The 21,245-nt window shown below is 44.6% G+C and overlaps 1 long non-coding RNA gene across 1 annotated transcript; it reads left to right on the forward strand.

Moving 5' to 3' along the window:
* The first annotated feature begins 204 nt into the window (after window positions 1-204).
* Window positions 205-4,152, forward strand: LOC133382163 (uncharacterized). The gene is made up of 3 exons (XR_009761823.1): window positions 205-360; window positions 1,436-1,550; window positions 3,239-4,152. It is a non-coding gene; the product is annotated as an uncharacterized LOC133382163 (long non-coding RNA).
* Window positions 4,153-21,245: the final 17,093 nt, after the last annotated feature.

Below are 21,245 nucleotides of genomic sequence, written 5' to 3' on the forward strand. Positions count from 1 at the left end.
GGGATAGATGCTGGACCACTTTTAATATAATGCCCTGTCGTATCCAAGGTTGTGCCTGGTGGGATCTGGACTAGAGAGGCAGTTCTTCTGTTTTCCAAGTGGGTTTTTAGAATGTGAAGCCTTGATAAAATTTCAGATTGGACTAATGGGGGTGGGATGGAAAAGGAGTCAAGTAACACCTTCTCTTCTTCAATGAATAGATCCGCCTTGCTGCTGTTCACCGGGAAATGCTCGTGCAAGCCAGTTCCGGTTTGTTCCTCAAGAGCCTGTAGACCCACAACTTTATGGAGCAAAGGGGGTTTCTCGATGTCAAGATCAATCAAATTTATTTCAGTCTCGATATCCAACTTTATCGGAGAGGTATTTTTGCGTACCACAGGATGAGAGACCAGCGGTTGGGGCAGAGCTAAGTTCTCAAATATTCTTGTAGTTAGTATACCTAGAGAATAGAGAGTATCTCTGTTGTCAAATATCAGTCTGGCTTTACCCAGATCACTGAAAGTCACCACAGTGCGAGCCGTGATATAATTATAATACAGATATTCTACTGAAATTATATCATTGGAGCTGAACGCACCAGGACTAATATCTTCAAAGATTCTTAAAAGATGGATTTTGCGCTCATTCTGGGTGAGAAGACCAGAAGGTTTAGGGTAATTGGATAGTGCCAATTTGCATCGATTTAGAACTAAGTGCCATTTCATATCTCTCGGTGGCTGCGAGGAAGGTTTAGATTCTAAGGGTACAAATGTCCATGTGTTTTGTTGAGCCACAACCTGGGTCTGTGGTATGCTGTTATTTAGAGGGAGGAGCGGAGAGGCAGCAACAAGGTCTTCATGAGGAGAGTTGCTGTTATCGCATTTGCTTTGTTCAGACTGAGTTGGTTTCTTAACCACCAACTTCGTTTTCCACTTCGGGGAAGCATCTAGAAACTTGAAGAGTTTTTCAAAATTCATTTTATTATAGCAGTGAGTCTTTGGATGTTTGATGTTCTTACTCTTCTTACTCAGCTTTGAAGTGGTGCTCCGACTCTACTGTACTTGAGCCTGGCCTTCCATGTCTTGTTACCTCTCAAGGGTGGATTTCTTGGTTGCGTGGTTTGCATAGGATCCATGGTGAGGGGTGTTCTTAGACTCCCATCCTCACAGTTAAAGCCAAATTTTATATACCCCTCTATCAATGTCGTTAGGAGTTGGTTGGATTTGGATAAAAACGCTTTAATATACTCAAGGTCTCTTGCTATCATAAAAAGCCCGATTTTGATAAGCCGGATGGATTCTTTGCTTGACACAACTGTCTCGTTGGATGGCTCAGTTCGACCACTAGGCCTTACTTCACTGGCAGTGCATTCCAATGATTCTGGGGATTGATTTAGGGGCCATTCAGTTTGCTCAGTTTGATAGCAGTTCTTTATCATTTTATCAACTTCTTGCAGTCATGTTTTCCGCCCTGGCTATCTCTTGCGCGAGATTTATAGAAGACGGGTCACAAACATCAGTTTGTAGGCCTCCAGTGATGTTCAGTGACCAGTCCATTGCTGGGTTTGCATGGTGAGCATTTTCTCCCTCCGGTTCCTTATCCTTCTCACTTTCAGCCTTTCTCTCCTTAGCGGGATAGAAATGGGTAATTTTCGATTGCTTAGATCGTCCATTATGGGAGGTAAGCTCGAGGGTGGGAACAATCCCCAAATTTCTATAATCTTTTCTGGTTTGCACTATGTTTCAGGGCTACCGCTTTAAAGATCTCTCAAAGAACCACTTTAGCAACAGCACAGTGATTAATGTGAGCTGGACGCTTGTTAGCACCTGCCGTGGGAGTAAAATAACAGAGATAAGGCCCGTAGTCTTTTATATATCAAGAGCCAAAAGATTAAAGGGTTTTTTGATGTTAGAAGTGCCGACTAATAGATAGAATTACTTATAGTTTATGAAAATAGCTTACTTGATGTAGCTCTGAGTCACTGTAGAAGGAAGTTTGGTGGTGAGACGTTGAAGTAAACAAGGCAATATTCCAGAATCAGCCAGCAAAGATTAGCAAGAATGCTCGATAGCAATTGATTTTAAAGTTGTTAAACGGCAATCCAGAGATATTAGGTATTGGGTGGAGAGGGCTGAATTAAGATTCTTAAGGAGTGAAAGATGGAGCTCCTGGCGCAGCATCCATCTAGTTCACAATTTTTGTGTCAGTTGATATAGTTCAGATGGTCACTTTAAATATGTCTGATTTACTTTGCAATTGTAGTGAAGTTTCCTATAGGAAATCATTTTCTTCTGTTTCTATTTTGGTGAATATGTGAAGTACAGCAACACTTTGCAAAATTTACATTAAAAAAACTCCAAAAATAATTGTGGAATAATGGCAGTGACGATTGTGCAGAATAGCATCCAGTGGATATCAGGAGTGTCTCAGTTTGCACAAGAGAAAACAGTGGGAGGTGAAATATATTCTAGCAAAATTCTAGGTGTGCTGTATGTTTTTAATTGACTGTGCCCACCTTGCCTTAAATGGTTTAAACATAGCAGGCTGAAAACATGCATCCACTTTTTTCCAACAGCTAGAGTCATTGCTGAAGTAGCAACATATTGTAATCAGTCTGATTTTACATCAAACTGCAGGTCCAAATTCCACTGTTAATGCACCCAAAATAGAAATAGGACATAACCTCCAATTTGAAACACAAAAGTCTGTGTTCACCATCATATGACACTGACCAATAAAAAGGCTTTGAAATTAATAAAAATAAATTTGACACAGATTTCTGGGATGAACAGTGAGGGAAATAAAATTTTCTAGTTCACATTCTCTGTAGAAACATTAATAACACAGAAAAGAAGCAAAGTAAGAAGAACACCAACAAACATACAAAAATATAATTATCTTTCGAGATGGCAGGTGTTGCCACCACTCACCATATGCTCAGAGGCACATGTTACCAAATTCTTCCAAGCTACACAGGAAGTGGATTGGACTGTGAAAGACCAACCCAAATTGTGTTTGCATTTTGACAAATTTGGAGGGCAGTCCAATATGTCAGAGAGGAGGTCATTTCTCCTGCTCCCCTAGTACACTCACTATAGCCCAATTTCCCTGCTTTTTAAAGTTCGATAGAAATATCTGTGGGCTATAGGTACGTTCTTAAACCACAAGGATCTTTGCCTATTAGTGAACTGATTTTATGACTGTATTCCAGAAAGAATTCTGAAATTTATCCATTTCTCTTTTTCTTCAATCTTTGCAGATGTTTCAGCATCCAGAAAAGTGAACAGTTGACAAATGCAACAGCTTCCAGTCCAAAAAAATGTTACTGAGAATAAAAATGCTCTCTGCATCTATGAGCTCCCTCATCACTCAGCATCACAAATTTTTAGAGCTCCTTCTAAGATTATGCACTGCCCAGGAAAACATTTGAAAACCATTTTCAGGGAGCAGGAGACATAATAGGCAACTGCGTTCAGTCGGACAGATGGGCGTCTGCTAAATAAAATTGTATTATTATTTTATTATTATTATTATATTTGGAAGCAAGTAGTTTATCAGAAGGAAAACAGAGCCTAGTGCAACCTGCTACTTATGTGGCTGGCTGATGATGGGGGAAGTGAGATGGGGATAGAAAGGACAGAAAAGTGAAACAGGAGGAATCAGTTGGAACATGAGAAGAAAGGACACCACAGACAAGACAAGCAACCATCACCCCTATACTCTCTAGCCCTGCCAGCAAATGTTGTGGTATATGCCCAGAATAAAAATGAAGGATCATTCCTCAAAAACTGGAGAAGGCTGAATTGTTAGGCATTTTGCATCTGGATTCATATCTGGCTTCAGGAGCTGCGGAGAGGTGGGGCATTAAAAGCAGTATGATACTTTTGTCAAAATTACTTTCAATTTCATCTGTTATACAATAATTCCTGGGATTTGTCAAAATGACCTAGGAGAAAGAGCTTTCAGAAAAAACTTTCATGTTGTCTTGACCTAGAAAAACTGCCCTGGAATTACAGAGAAACTCCTGAGCCTCTTCTTCTAAGAGATAACTGCAAAACTCTACTCACTCTTTCATAGCTCTTTATGTAAGGGTTGGGAATGTCTCAATAGTAAATTGTGGTTCTGATTTAGCATTCATGAAAATATGAATGAAACAAGTGTGCAATTTTCTGGAAGAGGACTTGGCATTTAAAGGAAATTGTTCTCGTGATCCATTTTATATTTTAACTTATAATGATAGTATAACTAGTAGAACTACAAAATGTTTGGAAGGAGCTGTTCCTGACTAGACAGAATTTTAGTAGAGGAAGGAAGAGGAACTGAAACCTCTGTGGAGAAACAAATATACTGTTATCAAAGAAAGCCGTTCTCTGCCCTTACAAACTCTTGGTATACTATGTGATCTTAGCAGTATCTTGATATCCAGGTTCTTCCGATACATCAGAAAAGTTAAATAATTGATTGCTCACTAAAAGAGTAAATTAAATCAGCTGTCTCATTTGAAACAAAGCGTTCATCCATACCTAACCGCAAATTCCAAGTTTACCATATTCAGTTGGTGGCCTCGAGATCCATACATACCCTGTTTGTGATTGGATTATTGTGAAAACCCGATTATCAAGTATCCATATGTGTGGGCTTTTTTTTGGTCTAAGTTGCTTTAGCACTGGCCACTCCCCTAAGTCCATCCATTTTCAGTGATTGGTCCTTAACGGTAGTTTGCTTTTTGTGCACTTTTTCAGAAGAGCACAGAAACATGTATCTTTTTAAAAAATTCCTACGCGTGGGCAAGTTTGTGAATGTGCTATTGGGTGGGAAGGAGACAGAGGGCTTGGCATATGACAGAGGAACACCCCTGGACTGTCTATTGCAGGAAAGTCTGTGGCATTGCGTACAAGTGCACAGACATTAATGCGATTGATTAGCGATACAAGAAAGCGTATCAGTTTTTCAGTGGTGTTTCTAATGTGGATTTGTGAATGCGGAAATCTGTACTAGCTTGCAATGTCATATGGACGATGGTGAATTAATAAGGAGACAAAGCAATAACATTGAAGATTATATAGTCATATGGACGGGCCCAAACTACTTCTAATGTTTTCTTGGCCAGATTCCTGGCTCCCGGTATTGGAAGACCCAATTAACTGTTCACTGCCACTTTCCAAGTCATGCAGTCACAATCTTAACTCTTCACAAAATTCAACAGATCTGCTCTATTTTACACCAGCTTGGTCTTCTTCAAGACTGTCCTGCAGAGAATTAATAGGAGACTAGCACCAAAATGTTTTAAAAGCTCATGTTCATATGTTGTCCCTCTATATAAGCCTATGAAGCACAGAATCACACTGACTATCCTGCCTCTGGAGGACATAATTGCTGAACACAGGGACAGTTGCCCTCAGGACTCATGTAAAACTTGCTCACTGCTTTCTTATTCACATAGGCTTTCCCTGCAGTGTGACCCAGCCATGTTGGCTATACTATTGAAGATGCTTTACTGTTTTTCTGTTTTTGGTTTTGTATATCCTTTTAAGTCTTAAAATGTATACCATTCTGGTATTTTACATATGTTGAGTGGTATAGAAATTCCTACAACTAAAATAAATAGTGCTAGTTCCATGGTTCAGCAGTGGCCTAAAAAAATAACTATGATAGCAGGATAATTGCGGCTGAGGGGTGAAATCAGACACAGACACAGCAGTTTGAGTTGAACAAAGGGCCACTTTATTAAACTAACAAAACCACTTTTAAAGTGACCTGCAGAGGGAAAAATCTAGGTGCGGGAACTGTCTATAAGCAAGCAGCTTGCCATACAGCTTTCGGGCGACCAGCCCCTGCTGGGACTAGGGCAAGCCCATCTGCTTACCCCTTACTCCGGCCACACCTGGTAGGTGAGCAGGGGGGCCTTCCCATGTCACCACCCCCTGGGGCCGTACAACTCTGGGTGGATGAGGTAAGTTGGCCCCAGAAGCAGCCCATATTCTGCCCTCGGGCCGTAAAGCCCTGACAGGCCTCTGGAACCACCAGTCACCACCTAAGGGGGGCACCTAGCTGTCCTTACCTACTTCCCTTCCCGTACCCTTACCACCACAAAAGGGGGACAAATCTCTATTTAGTCCCCCTTTACCCCACTGCCAAGAAGCACCTCTCGCAGACACCTCTGCAGGTCTCCCAAGAAGATATTGTTCCCCGTATCCATCAGGTGAACGCCATCAGCCCTATCAAGCTCAACCCTAGAATGCTGTATGTGGGGGTGAGGAATAGCCAACCCCTCATGCTCAAGAAGAGCCAACCGAATCTGCCGGTAGACCTTCCTTCATGCCCGGTCTATCCCCTTCAGGTCCCACACGCCATGCCAATCCGTGTGTGGAAGAATGTCTGACCAAAGCAGATGTACCGAAGGCCAATGTTACCTTATAAACTGCATGTCTGCAGATGCCTGTACACTAAGGGCCTTGCCCTTCAGTAAATGAAGGTCATTCCCCCCCAGGTGAATGACCATAACCTGCGGAACTGCCTGCACTAAACCTTGCTGGAACAATGTGGGTAGGAGCCCATCCCAGCGCATCCCTCACTGGCCAAGCCACTGCACTGTACCCACTGACTGAGGCCCAGCTGTGAGCCCACGAGTGACTTCGCGGCCCTCCAGCCAACACAGAAGACCATGCTGTGGCCGCATATTAGGATGCGCGTCTGCTCCATCCCCATCCAGCAACCTGTCAAGATAAATTACAACTCATTAGGCTTCCAGATTTCCAGGCCCACCAAAAGGGCAAATACAGCCCTTATATGCCCCAGAGGACCAGCGTCCAACAGCCTGCAACCTTGCCTGAGAAAACCTGAGACCTTCTGCCGTAGAAGCAGCTCCAGTCCTAAAAGATTGGGTCCCAAACCCCGAGGGGTCCTCTCCTAGCTCCTGCAAGGCCCGTTTTGTGAGCGCCCAAAACTGATACTTTGTGAGGGAAGCCCCCCCTTTGTGAATAAACAAATATCCTTTCCCTGATCCCTTAGCCCCCAGAAAAACTTGTAAAGCCCGCATAGAGCAGAGGTTCAGTACCGAGGAAGGGGATAAAATCATGGTCCAACCCCTGCACCTCTAATCAGTCTTGGACCTCCTCAGTTTAATGTAGGCACAACCCCCCTCCATGCTGACATCTGACAGCAGGAGGGTGTGCTGGGAAGGGTCTAGCTTGGACCCAGCCACCACCTCTCCTATCCTAAATTCCCAAAAAAACAACGTGAGGGCTACTGCCTGGAACAGCCTGACTTCATAGCTCGATGAGCATACCTTTGCCCACTGGCCCACCAGAACCATTAAAAGGTCCGGAGATAAAGGGTGGCAGGGATCAGGGGTAGCAGGGTGTTCTCTAGCCCACCCAGCCAACATACAGTGGACCCTAAAGTCCTCTGAATGGTCTTGAAAACCACCAGCTTTCACCAGAAAGGAAAGTCCCACCAGCTTACCTTGAAGCATTTGGACTGACAGACCCCTTCTCCTGCCATCCACCAGGAATTCCAGCAGGTGACTCACCAGAGTAGGCCACTCTGGCTCATAGCCCCTGCCAGCCCAGAACTCCTGAATCACCCTACCTGCTCTCTGATAGCTGGTGAGTGTGTTGGGCGCAATGGATAGGCTCATGGCCCACTCTGATTCCATTCTCCAATCTCTCAAATCGCAGGGGCACAGCTTCCGGATGAGCCCTGGCCAGCAGAGCTAGCTGATGAAAACGCTCCATCTGGTTCTGTGACAGAGCATCAGCAACACTATTGTCAATGCATGGAACATATCGTGCCCAGAAAAGAACACTAAAACGCAAGCATTGGAGAACAAAAGAAAGGACAAGGCCGATAACCCTGGTGTTCCTGGATGTAAGGGAATTGATAACATGGACTGTAGCCATGTTATCATACCAAAAATGGACCACAGAGTTCCGCAGCCTCTCGGCCCACAAATAGACTGCCACCACTATCGGGGAAAATTCCAGAAAGGTCAGATCCTTGGTCAGCCCTTCCTGAATCCAGGCCTGCAGCCACCGCCCATTACACCAGGAAGACCCCAAAACTACCCCAAATCCAAAAGCCCCTGAAACATCAGATTGGACTTGCAACTCCGCCTCCAGGAGCTGGTCCTGCCTCCAAAAGGATACTCCATTGAAATCCTGCAGGAAAGAGGACCACACTACCAGGTTGGCACACAATGCAGCCGTCACCCTGAACCTATGGTGGGGCCATAAAAGCCCAACCATAGCATCATAAACCCATCGCAAAAATGCCTGACATGATGCGACAACCCTGCACGCAAAGTTCCTGGAGGGTGGAAAGAAAAACGTTGGCCTCTGAAGCCTCCCTAATCTTAAGTTGGAGGAGGTCAAGCTTCTCCAAGGGCAGCCTACAACACTGGGCCACCGAATCGATCTCAATACCCAGGAACATCAGAACAGGGGCTGGACCCTCCGTCTTCTCAGTGGCTAAGGGAATGCCCAGTTCCCCTGCCAGGTCACCAAAATGTGACAGCAGGTGTTGGCATTCACCTGTGCCTGCCCTACCCGCAAACAGGAACTCATCCAAATAGTGCACCACTGCATTCAAACCTGCCCACCTCTTGACTGCCCACTCCAAAAAGGAGCTGAAGCGCTCAAACACTGCGCAAGAAATCGAGCAGCCCATTGGCAATGCTCTATCCATATAAAATTTGCCAGAGAAGGCAAAACCCAGCAGCTCAAAGTCTGCAGGGTGCACGGGCAGGAGGCGGAAAGCGGACTTGATGTCACACTTACCCATAAGTGCATCTCCACCACAAGCCCGCACCATGCTCACTGCAGCATCCATGGAGATGTAGTGGACTGTACATAAACTATCTGGAATAAAATCATTAACTGACTGCCCTCAAGGGTAGGACAAGTGGTGAATCAGTCTAAATTCCCCCACTGCCTTCTTCGGAACAATACCCAGATGGGACACGCTAAGGTTCGGGAGGGGGGTGATTGGAACGGGCCAAGCACCCGCCCTGCCTGCACTTCCTTGTCAATCTTCAATTGGACAAGTGCCTCCATACCTATGAGAGATTTAAGGTTGTGGGGCATGAAGGCAGCCCGTGGACCAGTAAAAGGAATCTGAAAGCCTAAAGAAAAACCCTGTAACAAAAATACATGCGTCCCTGACTGCTGGATAACCAGCAAACAGGTTCCGCAAAACCTCCAACTTAACTGAGGAGGGACCCTTTTCCCTGAGCAGCTCTGGGTGGGGGCTGCTTCCTGTTCTCTTGCTGATCCCTGACTCCTCCCTTAAACAGCCTGCCCCTTGGGCAGGTTGTGCATGAGTGTGCTGCTCCACAAATGGAACACTCGTGCCTGAAACGACACGGGTTGCAAGCGCAACCCCCCCGGGAACTAAGTTCCCAGCACAGCAGCCATTGTCGAACCCTTGCCCCGCATTAAAGCAGGGAAGGATAGCAGCCGACTGCCTGCTCAATAAGTGCCCACTGTCACACCTGTCCCCAGTCATGGCTCGGGCCGCTGCAATGAACTGCAGCCACAACTCCAGCTCTTTCTTGTCCCATGGCAGTGTCCTATCACACAAGGCCCACATATGAAAGGCCTCATCATAGGACAGCCAGGCCAGAAAACTCGACATAAGCTCTATATATTATGTCTAAGTATTTTACCAGAGGCAACCCCTTCTGTGGCTGCCTCTCCATCACCACCCCTGCATAGATTAGGTACGCTGGCAGCCAGCTGGCCCACGTCCAATCAACCTTCCTACGCCTGGGCCTCTCAGGCTCCCTATTGTCATCCTTTCCCCTATCTGTCTTGGGGTGCTCTCAGTAGAGTAGAGAAAACAAATCCATGTACTCCCCCTGCCAAATTTTTTCTTTGGTCGCCGGGAGCAGGTGGAAACTCTGGGTGACAGACGTGTCCCTAAAAGGAATGGCACCCACAGCAACTGACCCCAACAGATCCGTCACTGTTTCTTGAACTGCAGCTGCGGCCAACTGTTCATCGACCGGGGCTGCAGGCAGCTCTGTTTCCCTCCTGCCCTGTCACCCTTCCCCAACTGCCATGAAGGGAGTGGGCAGAAACCCAGGCTGAACAGACCCCACAGATGCGGCCCTCTCCTGGCTGCCGCTACTCCAAAGTGCCAACAAAATGGCACCGACCACGTGGCCAAAAAAAATGGCCACCGCTGCTCTCCGTCCCAAGCTACTCTGTTCAGCCTCCTCCACGTTGCATGCCAAGAGGAGAATAGAAGAGGCAGCGTGGGGTTAAATAAGCCCCTGGTGCTCTGCTCCTTCATGCCGCATGTTGCACATGCATATTGTTTGCGACGCACAACGCTGCCCATCACAAAGATGGCAGCCGCGACATTGCCCCCTAGCCACAACTACGCCCCGCCTGTCCAGGCTGTGCATGGATGAGCAGAGAGGGATTTATGTCTTAACTCTCAACCGTGGCACCTCCCATCTTAAGGAGTCGTGCAGGCTATAAGAAACCCATAAGAGAGGGACAGATGGGTCCCTTGATCCAGATGAGACTGTTGGGCCACCTCTTAACTGCTTTTTAATAAATTCTCCAGTTAGCAAATTGTTCTCACAGAACAAATGAAATTATTTAAATGATCAATCATGAGGACTTCCATCTAATTCTAATAGTTTCTTTTGCAAGAATTTATTATCAGGATTTTCATTTCAACAAAGGAAAAGTAGTTGCTCTGCTTCACAAGTTTTGAAATTGCAGGTATTTTACAGGAGGGAAAATAACCAGAGAGCATAATCTTCTGATAACTAGAAAAAAGCTTTTACTATTTTATTGTGAAACAACCAATCTTGAGGTAAATCTTTTAGGCATGTAAAGGTCATATAAACAGATACAAATATGGAAACAACCACCACCTTTTGCTGGTATTCAGTGTTAGTCCTACCTAGAGTAGACACGACGAACTTAAGGCTTACAGTTTGTGTCTAAGTAGCGCTAAAATGAATATAACCTCTTAAATCCAATAGCCTATAGCCAACAGATATTTCTATCAAACTTTAAAAAGCAAAGAAATTGAGCACCTATAGTGAATGCACCAGGGGAGCAGGAGACCTGACCTCTGTTTGGTATTTTAAAAATATGTGTGAAATAGGAATAGTTTTGTGGTCCTATTTCTTAGCAGAGATATAAATGCAAGCAGCAGGATGAGAATCAACCAGTCCACCCTTTTTCTCCTTCAGACACAAATAACAGACACCATCTTCTTAAGTAAAAGATAAAGAATGTTTACTCACGACCTCTCATATGTTCAGAAAACATAGGCTCTAGCGTAGATGGAAAAATAGAAGTCTCCATCCATGATAATGGACATCTTGGAAGAGAAGCATGTGCATGCTTCTCTCTCCTTAAGCTTAATGGAGAATAAACAAAAATCCCAGACAAAGGAGGAGGAAGAGAAAGCCAGGTAACCCCACGCTTTAAGAAGTTACATCACTGGTAAACAGGTACATGGGATATTTCCCAAATATCCCTTAAAGGGAACATGCAAGTTTGCATGGACAATGATTTCAGGAAAGAATCTGATGATGTTGGGGAGCGAATCCTTTGCAACAGCTGCTCAATGTTTGAGGACTAAAATTCTTGAAGTGGCAGTACTACATTTTGGGACAGATCATCTTTAGGCCTGTAAAGAACATTGGTGTTTTTTTTAACAATGTTAATATTTTGTTTTTTAAATTCCTGTGCACTGTATTCTTTCTTGATGTGTATTTTGTATTTGTGTTTATTTTTATTTTGGGGGGGGCCCGCCTTGTGGGCCTTTTGGTCAAAAGGCGGCATAGAAATAGAATTAATAAATAAAACCTCCTCTCTGAGATATTGTACTGCCCTACAAATTTGTCAAAATGCAAACACAATTCGGGTTGTTCTTTCACAGTTCAATTCACTTGCTGTGTAGCTTGGAAGCATTTGGTAACATGTGCCTCTGAGCATATGGTGAGTGGTGGCAACACCTGCCATCTAAAAAGATGGAGAATTATATTTTGGTATGTTTGTTGGTGTTCTTCTTTGCTTCTTTCCTGTGTTACTAATGTTTCTACAGAGAATCTAATTAGAAAATTTTATTTCCCTCATTATTCATCCTAGAAATCTGTGTCAAATTTATTTTTTATTAATTTCAAAGCATTCTTATTGGTCAATGTCATATGATGGTGAAGACAGCCTTTTTTGTTTCAAACTGGACGTTATGGTCTATTTCTATTTTGGGTGCATTAACAATTGGACCTGAAACTGCAGTTTAATGTAAAATCAGACTGATTACAATATGTTGCTACTTGAGCAATGACTCTAGCTGCTGGAAAAAAGAGGATGCATGTTTTCAGCCTGCTATGTTTAAACCATTTAATTTAAGGCAAGGTGGGCACAATCAATTAAAAACATAGAGCACATCTAGAATTTTGCTAGAATGTATTTCATCCCCCACCGTTTTATCTTGTGCAAATTGAGACACTCCTGATGTCCTCTGGAGACTATTCTACAGAATAGTCAGTGTCATTATTCCACAATTATGTTTGGAGGTTTTTTAGTGTAAATTTTGCAAAGTGTAGCTGTAGTTCACATATTCACCGAAATAGAAACAGAAGGAAATGATTTCCTATAGGAAACTTCACTAAAATTGCAGAGTAAATCAGACATATTTAAAGTGACCATCTGAACTATATCAACTGTCTTAATAATGTTGCTTCCTCCCTACTAAAACAAGATCAGCACAGCACATGTCTTCTTTCTATTATTTGGGCTGATTGCAGGTGTTGCCACCACTCACCATATGCTCAGAGGCACATGACAATCAAAGATGTTTATTATTTACACAACCTGTAAAGATATTTATAGTGCAATCCTACATTTGTTTACTCAGAAGCAAGTCCCAATGTATTCAGTGGGGCTTACTCAAACAGGGAAGCGTGTAGAGAACTACAACGTCAGGTGATAAGGAACTACATTCACCCAACCCAAAATTCAGAATCATGCCACTTTAGGCTATTTTGCAACTGTTTATACTTGTTTTTATGGTTATTGGATTTTAAAGGGATTTATTTCGTATTGTGAGCTGCCTTAGTTTCCAGTCTGCAACCCTACCTCACAGGGTTGTTGGAAAGATTCCATACACACACTGGAGATGTAAAAATACATACACCTCATATGAAAGTTTATTGTGAAAACCAGTTGGTCATTCCAGAACATTGAACAAAAATCAGTATTAGTTTCTAACATCATAAAAGCAGTGATACCTATGTAAGCCCTGCCTAATTGCTTTCAAAAATAGGATTAGAGAGGGAGAGAAAGATTTACAACACAACCACAATTCTTTGTTATACTCACTCAAAAGTCTCATCAATTTACAGCACAATCCTAACCATGTCTTCTCAAAAGTAAGTCCTATTGAATTCAATGTGGTTTACTCTGGGTATGTAGAATTGGCATTGTAGCTTTACTCCCAGAAAAGCAAGTACTGAATTAAAGCTTCATATTGGGAAGGTTTTCAAAACAGGACCCTCTTCAATAGCCCAGGAAAATGTAAACTTATTTGACTCCTGCACACAAGAGAGAAAAAGACTGAAAGCTATATACTTAATTGATGAGATTTTCAGAAAAGCAGGAAGAAACTCATTTTCTGATTTGCAAATGACTCTAGTTACTGCCTTGTGAATCACAACGCTGACTTCACTTATTGGCTACAAACCTGAAAAGGCAGGATTAGAGCAGCCAGCTACGAGCTCATTTAACTGAAGATGTGGGGGAGTGGCGGCTGACATTTTGGTGTATATCTCAGGATCCAACCCACCTAGAAACTTAGTTTTTTTTAAAAAATGAAAGCTGATGGACCAGAGATTAAGGTGACTCACCCAGACACCTGGAGAGCACCCCAAAAATCTGGAGTCTCAGGGCAAATACCAGACACCTGGCAACTAGCCACATCTATCATCTTTGTTTCTCAGAGTGCTCAGTGATGGATTGAACAGAGGGTTGTGCAGCAATGAAGCACAGAATGGGTGGCTGCCAGATGGCCAGCACCTACCTCCTTCTCCGGGTGCTCTTTAATCCATCCAAGAAACAAGCACCTGCACTTACTGTCATCATTGCCTCCATCTGTTGACCTTGTCACTGCTGTATTCTGGGTATGGTGGAGAATTAACATAATGATCACATAAAAAAGCTCACATATTCCAAGAAGGTAAAGAACTTCTGCTTACACAATGCAACTTCCCTCCCTCTCCTCCCTCTGTCTCCCCCCATGCCCCTCAAATCTGTTTCCCCAACTCTCAAGAGCAGATTTTGGGAGGAGAGGAGAGGATATGGAGAGGAAGTTCCATTGTGCAAGCAGAAACCCAAAGCAAACAGAACAGCTTCACTGGATGCAACTCCCCTCTGTTATATATGGAGTCACTGCTAGGCCAAACAAGTTCCAGGAGTGATACAACAGGCACGTATATTAGCCAAGCAGTGCAATTAACAGCAAACTTTTAAAAGAATTACATTTCCTCCAGAATTTTTCCTGACTCAAAGTATGCAATGGATTGTTTTGTACAGCTTATTTCCCCAAATCAACACCACCAAGAGCAGCAGCCTTTGAATTCTGAAGTGAGAAAGCAGGTGGCAGAAAGAAAGACAGAAAGAAAGAAAATATATAGCTGAGCTCCAAAAGGTTTATGTTATGGTTTGTGAGCATTGGAAAGAATGTGGTGTCTGTGTATCACTTACCCTGAGAAGTGGGCACCCAGCCAAATCTTCTGCTCCTCAGTTCTCTTTGTTCTCAGGAATTCTAGATTGTTCCAGACATCTGTCGCAATCCATCTCCTTTATATCTCTGCATTCTACATTTTTAAAACACTCAAACTTGTGACTCATTAGTTCATCCCAACTCAATGTTAAGATACAAAGTCAAGTCGAATTGCTACGATAATAATAAAAAAGAGAGTTCTGTTTGTTTGCTTAGTGAATGCCATGTGTTGATGATGTGGCACCATTTTAAGGGAGGGGATTCTAGGAGGAGGAGGTAAATGCCATCAGCTGCTGAGAAGAGCACTGCCCCTGTGGGTAATCCACTCCCCTCTTTCCCCACTTCAGCTGGACTCTTAACATTTGCTGCTTGTTAGGATGGTAAGAAGCACACTGGGGTTGCAGAGATAATGGGTGCAAGGTATCTCTCTGAGACACTTGCTGTTTCCCAAAATATCTGCTCACCAGTTTTAAGGTCAAGATAGCTGAGGTATCAAATATATATATTCTAAAAGGGGTTTCTCCATCACCCTCCAAATTTCCAGTGCTGTAGGAATGCACAGCACAATAGACTGAAAACAGACAACACACAAGACTGCAACTTTGTCCTGCAGTACTACTTATCTGCTGTGCATGCCCTGCAGCAACATTGGCCCTGGGCGGATATGAAGTCACACTGCTAGTGCTAGACTGAGGTTAGCAGGAAAGCAGAAAGGCATTTCATTTACAAATAAATGCTGGCAGTTTTCTTTGAGACTTTCCCCATTCTCTAGATGCAGATCTTGCACACTGTCACCATTAGGAATGGGACCACAGCAGACCCCAATACAATTAATGCTTGCTGTCAGCCCCTAAGTTAGTCTCTAGCCCCTGGAGATCACATATATTATTTCATCACTACATCGCTATATACGTCACTATAAGGCAAATGTAGCCTATACTCCCATTCCCATGCCTTTAGTCCAACTGCAGCATGTAGCATGAAAACACAGACTGGCATGAGGCAAAAGAACTAATCCTTGGGTTGTCAAAGCACACAGCCAAATTTGTTAGTCCAAATTAAAGCCTTATTAAGAACAGGAAGAAAGAGTAAATGTATGGGCAGAAATCAAACAAGTAGCATAAACAAAATAAATTTCAACATAACCTAGATTAGAAAGCATCTAAGAGGTATCCCAAGTTTAAGTGTGAGAAGAACAGGTCACACATGATGCTCAGAGAATGACCGTTTTTCATAGCCAAACATTGGGCTTGTGAACATTGTGGGGTTTAGGAAATGGGGTTGCCAGTGAATTGGATCCACCAATTGTTAGCAAGATGGCAGGAAAGGCCTCTGGTCTCCATCCAATGGAAGACATCTTCCAATGATCAGGTGGGCTGAGAGAACACAGAGTATGTGTTAATATTAGGGCTTGGCATGTCTGATACTTCCACAGGGTGACATCTGAGATATAGATAATCAGACAGCACCTTTCAATGATCAAGAAAGATCAATGATCAAGAAAGAAGCAAAATTTGAGAACTGGGTATATTTCCAAACTCCTAATAGAACGAGCAGTTAACGTGTGTCTGTGTTGAATGCTTGGTATGTGCAGGGTAAGTAGATATGAAATGGCACAGCTAAGCCATTCTGGAAGGTAGAATGAAGCTCTTAAAGTGATCCCATTCTGCGCCCGGTACTTACTGGGCAAAGGGGCGAGTTTGTGGCCGCAGCCGAAGCCTGAGCTGCCATCTTGGGTGTGCATGCGCACGTGGCGTGCTGGCGCGATGACGTGTCACGCAGCAAGGGGGTGGGGCAAAGCTATAGGCAGTGGGCAGGTGGTCCTCGGATGCGTACAAGGCTTATGTTAGACCACTCGCCGAGATGCATGAAGCCAGCGGCTAATTGTTTTTGTTATCGTTGGCAGGCTGCTGGGAAAGGTTGGAACAGGTGCACATCCTTCTCTGCAGCCACAGCATGATTTCCTGGGCAGGCCGCAGGGCGGCGAAGTCTCGCGTTGGTACGCAGCTGGGGCTCAGTCAATGGGCCTCAGTGTGGTGGCTGGGACGCTGGGGGATGCGTTGGGATGGTCTCCTGCCTACCTTGTTTCAGCCAACTGTGGACCGGGCGGTGCCCCAGGTGCTGGTCATCCACCTGGGAGGTAATGACTTGGGTCTGTTGAAGGGCAAGGCCCTAATCGAACAGGCGTGTAGCGACCTCCGGGCCATTGCACAGCGCTGGCCGGGGGTATGCTTGGTGTGGTCGGACATACTGCCACGCAGGAAATGGAATTGTGCCGGTGACCCACGGGGAATGGACAGGGCTCGGAAGAAAGTTAATAGGCAAATTCAGAAGGCCCTCAAGGAGTTGGGGGGTTCCGTCATCCACCACCCAGAGATCGGGCAAGATATGTCGGAACTGTTTCAGCCAGATGGCGTGCATATGACTGACAGGGGCAACGACATCTTTCTGATGGACCTGCAGAGGGGCTTACACTGGATTCTTATTGGGTGTGGGGTAAAGGGGGATTAAGCAGAGGCTTGTCCCCCTTTGGTGGCTAAGAAGTGCGGGGGAAAGGTTAAAGGGAAAGGGCAGCTAGGTGACACCTTTAGGCACCTTTGGGAGTGACAGGCGGTCCAGTAGCCTGCAGCTCAGGGTTACACGGCCCGGGGGCAGAATACGGGCCGCCTTTGGGGCCAACGTGCCTCATCTGCTTGGAGTTTCAGGGCTCCGGGGGGCGGTGATGCGGGTTGGACCCCCTACACATCTTCAGGGTGTGGCCACAGCTGGGGTCTGCCACAGGGCAGCCCCAGGCTCAGGCAGGGTTTGGCCGCCCCATAGCTGCAAGCAGGCTTTGCCTGGATCATTAGAAGGCTCCCGCACCCAATTTCCCCTTCTGCAGGTTCATTATTAGAATTGATGCTGTTTGATAAAGTGGCCCATGATTTATCACAATTAATGGCATCTGTGTGTTTATTTCGGCAATAGTCTCTTCGCCACATTTGCCCTCTACCAATGTTCACTAAGGAGAGCTACCCAGTGACTTGTTATGCTATGGAAAAGAAGTGTGGGGGGGTGATACATATTACACTATTCTAGCAATTTGGCATTGATTTTTACAAATGCAGGAGGCCTGCAACTCTTGTCCCCTTTCTCCAAGAGGATCAGGAACTGTTTGCAAAGATTAATATGTTTCTTTATAATCTCTTGGGCACATGGCAACATCTAAAGCTATTGATTCATCAACTTCCATCTTGTTAATCAATCAGGTTCCTCTTGCTCTTTCCCACTTCTGCCCCAAAAAGTGAAAACCCAAACAGCAAACTCTCATGTGAATACTCAAAGTTAATATGCAAGATACCAGCCTACAGCCCCTTTTTGTGTCAAAACTTTAAAAGGAATTAGCAGCATTTACTGTATATAGCAAAAATCACCTTAACCTTTGAATTATAATATGCCGCAATGCTAGCTGAATAATCATTAACTTCAGCAAAGCAAGTGGCTAAGTATTTCAGTAGTTATCACCAGCTTCCATGGTTGAAAGTCTTCCAATTAGCAGTACAAACCTCAAAAGGGAAAGACAGCAAGCAGTTCCTTAAGCTTACAACGCTACACATTGGCCAATTGTCTCTGTGATGCTCAGTAGCATCTCTCTTCCGGCTGCTACTGGCTTTGTTTCTGCTACTGGCAGTTTTGTTTGTTTCAAGGTCTGGAAATCATAGATTAGAGCTGTAAAATATCAGCATATTCCAGAAAAAGGCCCTGATTAACCAAACTAATTTACATGGCACTTAACATACAGTCTTGTGAATGTGTTGATGTATCACACAGTCATGGGACAGGGAATTTCCACAGTGCCCTCCCATGGCTTTGAAACTCCTATCCTCCCTGTGGAAATACAGTTGCCCCCCTCCAGTGGGTAGTTTTAAGAAACAAGTCTTTTATTTTATTTCATCAGGCAATTGATTGAAGAATATTTACTTCTCTGTTTCATTGATCTGCTACTCTGTTGTTTGGTCTTACGGAATGTTATTGGCAATTTTATATTATGTATTTTTGCTTTTTGTAAACTACCTTGGTCTCCATGTTGAAACAAAAGGTGGGATACAAATCTAACTAATAAAATAATACAAATCACAATTTGATATATTCTGGAAAGCTTTGAAATGTGGGTTGATCCAGAAGATGTTGAATCATGTTTTAACACAAATCACATATTAAAAAGATATTGTGGCTTCTCTACATGAAAACAGTTACATGAATTAGTCTGGTATGTATGCCCACAAAATGTACTAGCATAAACATTTGTACTAGGCTGGCTGCACACAATGCAACAACCTTGCTGAAACTGAGCCTATCCACATGGGAGCATTTTTTCATAGCAAATACACTGCTTTTACTGACGTAATAGATTTGCAACGCCCACACTTCATGCTCAATGGTAGCTTCAGATCTGTTGTTTTCCATTCACACGAACAGGCATTCCTCTGGGAAGGGATTAGGATTGCTGTTTCCTTGTGGCCTCATCCTCTAATATTACATTTTTACTTCCTCTGGTTGCTCAGTTACTGGGCATGTGCAAATATTTTTGACCTGTGCAGTATTTCCACTCCATCCTGCCCCCACCGCTTCCTGAAGTTTGGTGGTTGAAAAGAAGTGGGGTCATCTTCCACCCCTTTCTCCGCTTGCTTTTTCAGAGTTAATTTTTCCCAGCTAGAAAATCAAATAAATATATTATCAATATTTTAAATAACATATCAATATTTTCTCAAGATATTGATATTAATATCAATATTTTGAGGTGACTTTTTTTAAAAAATCCACATTAGATTTTTTTAGAAAATAAAATCAGAAACCAGGTGCAGAAAGATGTTACTTCAAAATTCTTTCTGCAAAGATAGAAAATATGAGAAAGAATGATAAAATCCAATGGCAATTCCCATTGCTAGTTACAAGGAGTGAAAGAAGTTTGCTTGGGGGGAAAGGGAGAAAAGAAGAGAGGAGTGCAGCAAACTGTGAAGGGGGAGGACAGAGCAGTCAGAAGTTGCTACATAAACCACCAGAAACAAAATGGAATTAATGGGAGAGTTAGTGGGCAGAGAAAGGGGAACAGCTGAAAATGATGATCACCTGCCCACTAAAAACCATAGAAGCAAACCGTCTTCAAACAGGGGCGTCACCACCGGGGTGCGGGAGGTGCGGACCGCACCCGGGTGACACCACGGAGGGGGTGACACCAGAGCCGCCTGCCCCCCCGCCCCCGCCCTGAGGCTGCAGCACGGACACACCCCATCCAGGAAGAAGCGGGGCAGGCGGCAGACGCCGCAGATGGCGGCCGCGGAGGGCTCAGGGCTGAGCTGCCCGGCCTGCACAGCACGGTGCGACATGGTGCACACACTGACACTTCATCAGAGGTGCCGCATGTGAAGGAAGGGCCTGGATGATCTCCCTTGGGGCGGGGCCTTACTAGAGTCAGGGCCAGGAGGGGGTGATACCAGAGCCACCCGCTCCTGCCCCGAGGCTGCGGCATGCACCATCCAGCCAGGTCCAGGAAGAAGCGGAGCAGGCAGGCAGACGCCACAGATGGCAGAGGGCTCAGGGCTGAGCTGCCTGGCCTGCGCAGTGCGGTGCAGCATGTTGTGCGTGCTAACGCGTCATCAGAGGTGCCGCGTGAGGGAAGGGCCTGGATGATCTCCCTCGGGGTAGGGCCTTAGAGTCAGGGTCCAGAATTCACAGTCTGTGACTGGGAGTCTGGGACACAGACTGGCGTTTGGTCCCACCCTTTGGCAGCCGAGAGAACGCCTGTGCCTCTTCTGATTGGCTTAGCCTTCCCTTTCGTGGTTTCCTTAGGTCATCTCGCCATTGGCCCGGGGCGGCGTGGAGTTTGTTTGCAAAAGATTTGCAAGTCGCACGTGGGAGAGAGAGCACCGGTGGCCACAACAATATTGGCGAGAAGAGCCCGAGGCACGGCAGCAGTGGCGTTGCAGCCTGTACCAGCCCAGGCTAGGCTAGAGGCTGCTGCCATTCCATTTTACGGGGTAAATGGGTGATTATTCTTGACCTGACCTATACTGTATTTCGGGCCAACTCACTGGCTCTACACAGTGATTACTGTAACAAACAGTTAATTGACTCTGTGGCCTCTGAATTAATGCTAAAAGCACAAAGGGTGTGTGAAACTGTTTCATGGTTCTATAGTTATTATGAGATATAAAGAGAGATAATTGCAAAAAGAGCTCTTAAAATATGTTGCTTTTTTGCCATTTGACCTTGAATACTTCGAAGGGTAGGTGTTTAAAGCTTGTTAATACACCCCCCCAATCTTAAAAAATGCTGCTCCCTTTGGGGTGGGGAAAGTATCACTTCCAGCCTTTTAGTTAGAAGGGATATAAAGCTCTTCACCAGAGCTTGGAAGTAACTCGTTATTTTTAACGAGTTACTTGTAATTAGTTACAATTTTAAATAACGAGTGGGTAATTCCATTACATTTGGCAAGTAACGGAACGACTAGTAATTTCCCTACTTTTCAGCTGCAA

Source organism: Rhineura floridana, chromosome 3 (genome assembly GCF_030035675.1).
Source record: "Rhineura floridana isolate rRhiFlo1 chromosome 3, rRhiFlo1.hap2, whole genome shotgun sequence".
Lineage (NCBI taxonomy): Eukaryota > Metazoa > Chordata > Lepidosauria > Squamata > Rhineuridae > Rhineura > Rhineura floridana.